This window comes from Mercenaria mercenaria, chromosome 9, assembly GCF_021730395.1.
Source record: "Mercenaria mercenaria strain notata chromosome 9, MADL_Memer_1, whole genome shotgun sequence".
Taxonomy (NCBI): Eukaryota; Metazoa; Mollusca; class Bivalvia; order Venerida; family Veneridae; genus Mercenaria; species Mercenaria mercenaria.
In genome coordinates, this window is record NC_069369.1 from 67,768,008 (window position 1) to 67,779,278 (window position 11,271).

General features: G+C 35.1%; 1 long non-coding RNA gene across 1 annotated transcript; it reads right to left on the bottom strand.

Moving 5' to 3' along the window:
- Positions 1-1,151: 1,151 nt before the first annotated feature.
- On the bottom strand, positions 1,152-7,708 carry LOC128559565 (uncharacterized). Its single transcript, XR_008372467.1, has 2 exons — positions 7,020-7,708; positions 1,152-2,673 (listed from the first exon to the last, which is right to left on the bottom strand). It is a non-coding gene; the product is annotated as an uncharacterized LOC128559565 (long non-coding RNA).
- Between the last annotated feature and the right edge of the window lie 3,563 nt (positions 7,709-11,271).

An 11,271-nucleotide genomic window follows, 5' to 3' on the forward strand; every position in this document is an offset into this window, starting at 1 on the left:
CTAACATGTATTTCAAATGTAGTTTTAAAGGTACAAATTGTAACTGCATGCTCGCCGATGTTTGTTTTTAGTAAGATAACGCCAAATCACGCTCTGACACGAGCTCACGCGAGATTACAGCCAGTTGCCATTCTGTGTATTTTATACTTCTTTGATTTTTGCAACAAAGTTTCCTGATGAATAAATCTGTGAAAAAGGTTTTTTACTTCAGGGGTTTATTGATTCGGCTGATACTGACATAGGAAAATTGAAGTCCTATCTGACTGTTTAGAGTAAAAATATGGTTATGATTTTGTCAGCATTTGACCGTATTCATATCGAACACTCAGATAAAACCTTCCACCGTTTTTATCAGTATGTGTATTTCTTTTTTATCAAATTTGAATAATGTGAATATTATGCAAAAATTTAGAACCCGTGTCACCGCTAAGAGTCTGTTTTAAAGAAGCACTAACAAAAGGCAAACAAAAAACAAACAAAAAAAAACCAAAAAAAAAACAAAAAAAAAACAATGGACTTCCGCGTTTAAACAATTACATGCTTATTTCATTTTCTTATTTTAATCATTATATTTGATTGCTTTTTGTTTCATACATAAAATAATACAATCATATCATTTTAACACAGAACAAAATGAAACAACAACAATAACAAAAAAAAAACAAAAAAAAAAAACAACTGGGTCAGGCTACAAGTTATTTCAAATGATCGGTATATAAGTCCTTCCCACAATTTAACATTCATCTTTTTACATGAACATTTTAAACCATTGTTAACAAGTATGTGCAATACAGATTTTAAAAGAATTCCAGTTTTGAAACTTCAAATACAAATGACTTAAAAATAGTCTTTGTCTCATTCATCCAGTCCAAAATTACCCCCGCCAGGAACGAATTACACACTGGTTGGATTGTTCGCCCGTCAGTCGAGCGATCATATGTTTGGTGTCTGGTGCGGCCACTCTATCCGTAAGTATTATTTATCAATGTTACCAATGGGACAAGTTGAAGTTACTGTGGAAATACTTTAGTGCTTGCAAAAAAATAAATAACATGTTGAAGAAAACGGGTGTATAACCATAAACAAACAATAATTATTCCCTTATAAGTTGGTCAAAATATGCACAATCAAAACGACATGAAGTTAAGGTATTAGCACACTAATAGTCAATATTGAAAATCTGCATAAACCCTATATTTCTAGTATCTGTACCCAAAAGGTAAGTTGATTTCAAAATTTTAAGAAAATTTACCGTATATTTTGAAAATTATTACAATTTTTATTAACTCGGCTAACCTTCCGATTTTGACCCATCAGTCGACAAGGACCTTAATTGTAAAAAGAGCTACAGAATTTCATAAAAATAATTTTTACACTATTTCTTTTTGTTAATCAAGTCTCTGACTATTACTGAGTAATCAAAACCAGATTTTGGTCAGTTTCAAAGTAAACCGACTGAAAAATATTAACATATTTATCTATACCCCCTATCCAAAATGGCCGCCTTTCCTAGAAGAAAACTTTTTATCAGACATTTCTTAGACATATTTTTTTAATTGAATGTCATGAACATGGGGAGTGAGCACATCAAAATTATCTTCATTCTTATAGAAAATAAATATAAAAAAAACAAGTAACTTTTACCGTCATATATTGTGACACCAGTGAAATAATTCATACATGTGACATGTGAAAAGAAGGGCAAAATTGACAGTATAGAAGATAAAAATGTAATTTCTACCAAAAATTGTTTTAACATGAAACAGTTCTAAAGAAATAAATTGTTTGAAATTTATAATGCTTTCCTTTTTTAATTATAAAACAACATTAGACCATTGCAAATGAAAAGCAAGAGCACACCTGGGCTGTCATCGCTCGTCTGCAAGTGCTGGACAATATGTAAGAAATGAGTTACAGTTCAGAATTTCTAAGTACAAAAAGGGCCATAGTTCTGGAAAAATGCAGGTTAGAGCTATAGTTGTTTGCCTACATAGTAACCTTATGATGATAAACAAGTGTGCAAAGTTTCAAAGCTGTAGCTCTTATAGTTTTTGAAAAAAGGTGGACCTAAGTAAGAAAAATTGACGAAGAAACTCAAATTTTCTAAGTACAAAAAGGGCCATAATTTTGACAAATTGCAAATCAGAGTTATGGTTCTTGGCCTACACAGTCATCTAATTATGATAAATATGTGTACAATGTTTCAAAGCTGCAGCTCTTACAGTTTTTGAGAGGTAGAGCTAACCAAACAATATAATTAACGTCGACAAAGACGAACAAGTGACCATAATACTTTGAAGAGATGTTTTTCAAATATCAGACAAGCTAACAATGCAGACTTGGATGATAAGATAAACACCATAGCTATCAATTAGATTTACAAAAAGTTGCAGAGGCAATTTTCCATATGAAACTAAGTAATGGATTTTGCTTTACAAGAAAAAAAGTTACATATCATATTATCTAATTACATGTGGAAAACTTGGACTAAATTGTTTGCTTGCTTACTTTGATCTAGTCAATGGAACGCAGCAATAATTTATCTGTATTACACTTCAAAAGTAAGGTAGTTATCTACAGCTACCTACAAACAATTATCATAATAATACTATAGTGGACGCAACTTGACCCCGATGGTTGACCTTTGTATTATAATACGTAATTAGATACAACCTCACACCCTATAAACGACTGTATCCCCCGCTTCCTCTTGCGAGTGATCAAAACAATAAAATGACACGGAAAAGGTACGAATCGTCATTAAATTCATTATTTGGCTTTACACTGTATGTGTATTTAAGTTAAACGATAAGTCTAACATAAATATGTGTATATGATGATATAATAGATGCAACTGACAGGTAATGTTTAAAAAATGTTGACTGATCACACTCATTGCATGAAAATTCTCTCGACGATGTCACGAAATTGATGAATATCACGCCAAATTGATTTGTAATCCAATTATCCATTTTGTTTTCTGTAATAAGTATGCATACTCCATAAATGTATGTAAATAAAATGTTTTGTTTCTGTTGCGTTTTTGAATGAAATTAATTTTTCTCTAGTCGGTAAAAAAACATTTACTGTATGCCGGCTTGCCAATTTTGATATTTGATCTGAATTCGTATTTGCGAATGATACTGTATTCCATCTTGCGATTACAAAAGGCGATTTATGTCCTTGAAATGCGTAAATGAAATAAAAAATATGCATATAAAATTGTTTCTTTTAATCAGTGCGTCATGTTTATACTGCCATTAAATGTCGACCCCCACCCACCCCCATGCGAGGCTTATACTAATCCATTGGGGTGGTTGGATTCGAGTGTCTGTGACTCGCTATCCTACTTAATTAAATAATTTATTGAATGCTTCAGCATCGTTTACATGCAAGTGTTCAGAGTTGGCTTTACACACATATACTATCATAAAATACGAATTAGAAATTGAATGTATACACAAGGTCCCTACCATGTCTTGCAAGAAATTAATCGTCGATTCCCTATGGAAATCGCACGAAGTAATGTTACCTTACAATTTCAAAATATCAGTGAGATGAGACAGGAGAGGACTATAGGCTGACCCCCGTCTGTCTGTCCGTCTGCAAGAAAATGGTCCTCTGATTTAAAAACAACAAACAAAACTATTTCACCCGAAAGTATCCTGCGGATGAACGTATAAATAGAAAAGGATAACGAATATATTATCGGAAAAGTCGATTAAGTCCTTATTAGTAATTCAGAGTTAACTTCATGGTGAATCAGTCAACAAGATTCAAAAGCAGCACAAAATAGCCGAATGGCCATATGGTTTTACCCCGTTTCTCAATAATAAACTTTGATAAACATGTTATGGTTACAAATACAGCCGTCATGTTTACTGACTGTCAAGATTTACCGCTATTTCTGATGCTAGAAATAGTTTGCATTTGATAGTGATAACGCATACACGCCAGGAATATGTCCTTGCGGATTTGGTCGTTTTCATTGCTTTTTACAGTTTACAGTTTATTAATCAAGTCGAGGCCCATAAGGGCCTCTGACAATAATTGTAACAATAACAAGTCATAGTAACAAAATCAGACTGGCATGTAAAATCTGACAAATCGTTGCAGAAGTAACTGATGATGTGGAGGATGAGAACTAAGTATTTATCTAAAAGTAGACATAATTTTTTTACAGAAAACAGTCAGTTTTAACAAAGTATTCTTATTGAAATTGTTCATAAGGTCAGACAATTTGAGAGTATCTGCATATTTAAAATAATATTCATCTATATATTAAATATATAGATGAATATTATGTTGATAGAAAAAAAATATATTACATTTTTTATCAACTTTGAAATATATATTTGTAATAAAAAGGCAATTCATCTCCTAAATATGTTACAATTACACAAATGACAAGTACTTTGTTCTCCTGCATTGTTTTCAAATCTACCTTTTTCTATTGGCAACATGATTCATGCATCTGAATTTACAAAGTGAAATGCTAAGGTCAAAAGGTAAAAGCTTGAAATATTTTTCAAATACAAATTCGTGTTTATACATTCTATAATTTAAACATTTGCTTGGGTTATTAACTGAATAGTTCCAGTTTTGTATAAACTGATCTTTAATTCAAGTGTTAACAGCATTTTAGAAGGAGTTACAAGAGCGAATCTTCTGATCTAACGACTAATTAGATATACCAAGAGAATCAAGACTTTCTTTAAAATAACATAACCAGTTAAATTTCTTGTTTTGCCTCTGAGACAGTGAGAGAAGTTCTGTACAAAATATTACAAATTTTATTTTCCTTGGAGCTTATTAACTTACTCCAAAAACTTCCTGAATTTACTAATAACTGCAAACATAGCTTTGCGTGCTTGATCAACTAAATGAGCCTCAGTTCTACCGAACTTGCCATTGAATGAAAATTGAATACCTAGGTATGAGAAGTAGCCAGCAATTTCTAAAATATTACCACTCTCAAACTGAAATACTGAAGCATTACGTATACCTCTCTTATTTTTCAAAATATGACAACTTTAGCCCCTATAAGGTGCAATACTCTGACATAGCATTAAGAGCTGACTGGAGGTCATTAGGGGTCTCTGCTAAGGTTACTGTGTCATCAGCATACAATAGCAAATATAACTTGAAGAAGAAAACTTCAAAATCGTTATCACTTAAAATATGACTAGCATTATCAGAAAATAACTGAAGACCATGAAATTTACTAGACAAAAAGTTATTAATCATTCCAGAATAAAAAAAAATAGAATAAGAAAGAGATTTTCACCTTGTCTAATTCCTGTATCACAAAAAATTCAGATAGAGTATTGTTTGATTTTACACAAGATTTCGCTTTATCATACATGTTGAGAATAATTTTAAAACATTTACCATCAATATTGTAACTTAGAATCTTTCGCCGCAGAGCAATACGATTGACTGAGTTGAGGGAAATTTGGTTAATCCAAAAAAGCACAGTACAGTTTTTTATTATTGACAAAATACATATCTATTAACAATTTTAAAGAAAATATATGATCAAAAGGGCTATAATGTTTTCTAAATCCAGCCTGTTCACACAATAGGTTATTGACCTCAAAAGTGTTTAACCTAGTGTTTTATAAAGATGTGAACAACTTTCCAAAACAGCTTAATATAGTTATGCCCCTGTAATTGTCAGGGTTATTAATGCTACCCTTGTTCTTGTACAAAGGTAAATAACATCATTACTCCAGATATCGGGAAAAATACCCGACAACGACAGACGACGGACACAGGGTAATCACAAAAGCTCTTCTAGAGCACTTCTTGCTCAGGTGAGGTAATAGACCCTCATTTTTTCCTCTAATGGCACTTCTGCTTGTAAAATGGGGACTTATTTCATTCTCAGAATGTATTTTCTGTAAAATAAGACAAAGTTCATGTTAAAGTGCATGTGTTTATGGCAAATACAAAGACAAACCTAAAATAAAGCTGATTACTGTGCGACGCTGTCAAGAAAGCGATCCACAAAGGATTAGTGAATTCAATCTGGCGCCGCTTCACCCCATTTGCTGTTCATATTCTCACATGTTACTAATTGCAGTTGCGATTATATATTAGTTGGTTTGAAATTCTAGAAAATATAGTCTTGTATGAGACACATCGTCGCATTACGGTCTCATGATGGTGAACATTTGTGCCAAGTTATTTCAAAATCCCTTAATTTATAAAGAAGTTATGGCACTGACACGAAACACAGACCATGTTTCTCCTTTAAGTGTAACTTTAAAAAGAAAAAGGAAAGTAATAAGATGGGCATTAACTACATATGGCCGATGTTTGGACGAAAACTTTGAGAGAGGTAGGTGCAATAGCATTGAAGTAATTGCACGACCAAATATATGAGGACACATATACAAACAGATCGAACAGACAGACCGCATGGTGACTGCTTTATACCACCCTCCTTCAAACATTGTTTGCGGGTTCTAAATATGAAGAAATACTACAGGAGTATAGAAAACGCCGACATTTTGTAAAGAAGTCACTCACAAACAGGCATACAGTCTATCTCCCGAACTCGCAAGCACTTGTACAGAAATTAAGCAAGCATGCATACAGTCAGGAAATAGCACTGAATCTTCTTTCCTTTACGGTTATAAACAAATTCGAGAATTTATCAATGATTTTATTTCATTTTACCAAACTAGTATTGTTTCTTTATCCATGAAACAGTGGAATTTACATATAGGTCATTCTTCCAGCAAGAAAATAAGTACTTGTGACGCCGACAATGTATAATTTCTGGACAAAATCAGTGATCAATCGAGTTTTTGCTATAATTCTACCTGTCATCAGACTACCACATTATATACGGAAACAAGTCATGTTCAGGTTCTAATAAAATGAAAATATATATACCTTTAAAGCTAATCAGTCACTTTAAAATGCTGTTTTTCAGCGTTTAGCTGTCAGTTTATTGTTTTGATCACTCGCAAGAGGAAGAGGGGAAATACAGTCGTTTATAGGGTGTGAACCTATTATTGAAAAGGAGTGCATGTAAAACGCTTCAGCTCTTTGCATTCATAAATTTAAAATTGACGGCTACTCCAAGTACCCCATTTTTCTACAATGAAATAATCGATATGAATAATCAGCCTAAGGTCAACCATCGCGGTCAAGTTGCGACTACTATAACAGTCACTGATGTGCAATAGAAGTCACTGATGTACACTCCGCATTTCACTTTTTTTCCGACAAGACAGTCTGCTCTAAAACAATCATTAAATAATTTTGACTCAACTGTTTTTGCTAAACAATTCTACCAGTTTAGGAATGACGGACTCTAATACTCTCTTAGTGTTTGTGACACGAGGTTGGCCATCACTATTCTTAGAAATAAAAATGTTAGTCAACCCGTCTTCCCCTTCACGACTGAAAATTGTCCTAAGATGTTCAAGATTGAGCCCTGATCCAGCAATGTTTTCAGCAATGTTAAGCTTACATATACCACTTGAAACAAGAACACTTAGAGATGGAAAATTCTTTGATTTCTCTCTGTTGTATATCTGATTTTTATACACAGCTTCTGGTAAATAGATTATTGTACTTATCCATTTGATGTCCATTATTTGTGTTGGGTTTACACCGTTTCTCAACAATCTTGTCTTGCTTACACAACCTGTTTTTATACTTTATAACCAGTAGGTACTCTCCGTAAGAAATTTACACCTTTCCCACTCCATGCAGTGCTGTAGGAAGTCGGGCCCGAACTAACATCTCCAGATTCCGGAGAAAACTGCATTTAGTTATTTATGAAACAGCTGAAACAGGCTTAAACTTAATACGAAAAAAAAAAAAAAGAAAGAAAAAAAAAAAAAAAACACTATTTAATAACGCTACAAACCGTAAAATAAAGGCTGCAAATAAATTAATAAATTCCACAAACAGACAATATGAACTTGGTTGGAAAATGCGGGAAAAAGACATGTTTAAAGTTCCTTAAACTTCCTAATTTTCTTAGCACCGTAGCGTGAAAATGAACCCGGTAGTCAAGGAGTTTTGTTATCTTATTCTAATCAAATTCATCTCGGGATCATTTTTAGAAAATTTCTAAAAATCTATGGAGGAGGGAACGACCAGTAAAATGTTTAATAAAAAGTATCTTTTTTCATTACGCTTTTTTGTGTGTGTAACTTGCATTCAGGCATACAAGTGTGACAATAAAAATTGGAAAGAAATCGGAGAATTGCTAAAACAAAATTGAAGTACGCTTAAAATGAAATTTTTGTTGTTGTTTGTATTTTTCTCTAAATCTCGCGTGAAAAGGAGGGTAGGGGAAAATTGAAGACAATACAGCGAAAACAAAGTCGGAGACCCCGCATTTTATCTCTCATTTTACAGTAAAATAAATTTGCATTATGAGTTTAGTTTTTTTTTTAATTCTATGGAATGGTTTTTACATATTTTACTTAGTAATTCCGTTCGAAAATATTAATTTCGTAGAAAGATTTTGGCATGGTCTTTGCATAAAGTAAACATTCCTTCGGCGAATAGTCGGAGTACATATTTGAAAATTATATTACCGTATAGGTCTCAACGGTCCTGTTATAATGAATGAAATAAATTTCTTTTTGATTGAAATGGGCGCCCGAAACTAAAATAATTAGTTTAAAAACAGCAACGTCAAAACTATTTATGCTAAAACGTGATTTTTCGACGCCATTTGCGTAAAAGTGTGCATTTGACCTTTTCAATAATTGTTCATCGGGTGAAGATCAGCTTTTGCTATTGATTAAACAAATTATTAAGGACTCAACTTGTGTTTGAAATTCCCGCTCATTACACCTTGTATATAGACGCAGCGGTTGGTCAGCTATCGAAAGACATTTAAGTAAAGGCTGATCACTACCAAATAGAATGTAAGCCTCCGCAGGTCTAGTCACAAGTAGTCCAAATATAAATAGTACTAATCTTTCTTAGTGCATTTTCTCGGCAGCAACGTGCTTACTTTTACCCTACCGCGTTTCAGTATGTATCACTTTGCATTGTAATGAAATCGGCATGTTCCTATCGCATGCTAGATAAAAATGGCGGCGTAAGAATTTAATGTCACGAAAAGAGAAATTGAAAGAAGCGAAAAGTAGTAAATTCAGCGGGTTGTATTTAACGAACTGTAGTTTTCTTATATAAAAGTTAACACCCCCTTTTCTTTTTGTTTTTCTAAAGTAGCGATCTAGTTCTTTATGGGAATATAAGTGTCTGAAAATCTGATATGCTAGAAAATGTCGAAACACCGTTATGAAGTGAGTGGATTTTATATGAAATAAAGAACAGCTGGATTTAGTGGTGTTCAGCCTAAAGCGTTCAGCTATACAGACTATTTCATTGTTTATTCTCAACGTAGTTCGATCCAAAAATAAAGAAAACTGTCTCAAACTTAACACGCTGTACATAACCTATCTATCTATCTCTTAGCCCCCAGTTTTTGTCTTATCGTTTAATCACATTAATTCACAGATTAACGGTAATCAGTCTGCGCATGCGCATATACTTCGTGAAATGGTCTATTGCAATAGGCTTTGAAAGCGAACAACATGGATCCTGACCCGACTGCGCGGATGGTCTGGATCCAAGTTTTACAACTTGTGAAGTTGAGATATAAGATATTATACCTACTGAATTCTGTTCTCTGAGTAGTGTTCGCGGAGCTGCGAGTAGCGTTCACGGCGCATTGAATACAATTCACTGAATAATGTTCGAGGAGATCCTCCTAATCACCAAAGGTCCTAGAACACTACTCAGTGGTGTTCATGGCGAATTGAATACAGTTCACTTAGTAGTGTTCGTGGAGCTGCGAGTATGAATCACCGAGTAGTGTTCATGGCGCATTGAATACTGTTCACTGAGTAGTGCTCGCGGAGCTCCCGAGTAGTTTTCACAGCACATTGCATTCTGATCACTAAGCAGTATTCGCGGAGCTGCGCGAGTACTTGTCACCGAGTAGTGGTCACAGCGCATTGAATACAGTTAACGGAATATTGTTCGCGGAGCTGCGAGTACTAATCACCGAGTAGTGTTCATGGCGCATTGCATTCTGTTCACTGAGTAGTGTTCGAGGAGCTGCGAGTACTTAACACGAGTAGTGGTCATAGTGCTTCTGGGTTCACTGGGTAGTGTTCGCAAAGATTCGAGTACTAATTACCGAGTAGTGTTTACCGTGCTTTATAATACAGTTCACCGAGTAGTGTCCACGGAGTTTCGAGAAGTAATGATCGAGTAGTGTTCATGGCGCATTCCATTCTGTTCACTGAGTAGTGTTCGCGGAGCTGCGAGTACTTATCACCAAGCAGTGTTCACAGCGCTTTGAATAAGTTAAGTGAGTATAGTGTTTGCAGAGCTGCGAGTACTAATCACCGAGTAGCGTTAGCGTTATAAGCACATTGCGTACGTTGAGTAGTGTTCGCGGAGATGCGAGTACTAATCACCGAATACTTTGCATAGTGTTCACTGAGTAGAGTTCGCGGAACTGCTAGTATGAATCACCGGGTAGTGTTCATGGCGCATTGAATACTATTCACTGAGTAGTGCTCGCGGAGGATCCGATTAGTTTTTACAGCGCACTGCATTCTGATCACTAAGCAGTTTTCGCGGAGCTGCGCGAGTACTTGTCACCGAGTAGTGGTCACAGCGCATTGAAAACAGTTAACTGAGTATTGTTCGCGGAGCTACGAGTACTAATCACGGAGTAGTGTTCATGGCGCATTACATTCTGTTCACTGAGTAGTGTTCGAGGAGCTGCGAGTACCTAACACAAGTAGTGGTCACAGTGCTTTGAATGCAGTTCACTGGGTCGTGTTCGCAAAGATTCGAGTACTAATCACCGAGTAGTGTCCACGGAGTTGCGAGAAGTAATGATCGAGTAGTGTTCATGGCGCATTCCATTCTGTTCCCTGAGTAGTGTTCGAGGAGCTGCGAGTACTTAACACCGAGTAGTAGTCACAGTGCTTTGAATGCAGTTCACTGGGTAGTGTTCGCAAAGATTCGAGTACTAATCACCGAGTAGTGTCCACGGAGTTGCGAGAAGTAATGATCATGGCGCATTCCATTCTGTTCCCTGAGTAGTATTTGCGGAGCTGCGAGTACTTATCATCAAGCAGTGTTCACAGCGCTTTGCATAAGTTAACTGAGTAGTGTTTGCCGAGCTGCGAGTACTTATCACCGAGTAGCGTTCAAGGCGCATTGCGTACTGTTCATTGAGTAGTGTTCGCGGAGATGGCGAGTACTAAT